Below are 634 nucleotides of genomic sequence, written 5' to 3' on the forward strand. Positions count from 1 at the left end.
TCCAAAAATATGCAGAGAAATTTAATAGTCTGACAAGAAAGCTAAAATACTTGCCTACCCAAGACTAGGACTTCCCAAGCTAGTGGTCAAGAACCTGCCTGCCATTACAGGAGACACCAGAGATATGGATTTGATCTCCGGGTCAAGAAGATCCCCTGGAGGAGGGCATGGCAACCCACTCCAGTATTCCTGTCTGGAGAATCCCATGGACAGAGGAGCATGCTGGGCTGCAGTTCATGGGGTTGCCAAAAGTTGGACATGACTGAAGTGACTGAGCACGCATCCACACACCCAACGCTAGAGTCACATCCTGACAGCTCTTGTCCTGGTGTACTAGAGTCCCCACAGAGAATCTGCTGGTCTTGATGCCCTGGTGAGGACAATCAGCCCCCAGAAGTGCCCAGGTCAGAAACATGCCTTCCCTGGCTCCAAGGTGTAGCGGACTGGGTTACTTCAAATTTCTAAGGAAAGGTGGAGTAGGAAATAGCAACCCACTCCAGTGTTCAAGATTCCAAAGCAGCTTGTCATCCTGAAGGCCAACTTCTTCAGCAGAAGAGCTGAGGAGAAGATTAAGGGTGTGGGAAGGGCTTGAGTCCTGGTAGACTGAAAATTCATTAAGTTTTAACAAGTGCTT

At 48.9% G+C, this 634-nt stretch overlaps 1 non-coding gene across 1 annotated transcript; it reads left to right on the forward strand.

Annotated features, from left to right (window-relative positions):
- Nucleotides 1-295: 295 nt before the first annotated feature.
- Nucleotides 296-417, forward strand: LOC133073185 (small nucleolar RNA SNORA3/SNORA45 family). Its single transcript, XR_009696893.1, has one exon. It is a non-coding gene; the product is annotated as a small nucleolar RNA SNORA3/SNORA45 family (small nucleolar RNA).
- Nucleotides 418-634: the final 217 nt, after the last annotated feature.

This window comes from Dama dama, chromosome 18, assembly GCF_033118175.1.
Source record: "Dama dama isolate Ldn47 chromosome 18, ASM3311817v1, whole genome shotgun sequence".
Lineage (NCBI taxonomy): Eukaryota > Metazoa > Chordata > Mammalia > Artiodactyla > Cervidae > Dama > Dama dama.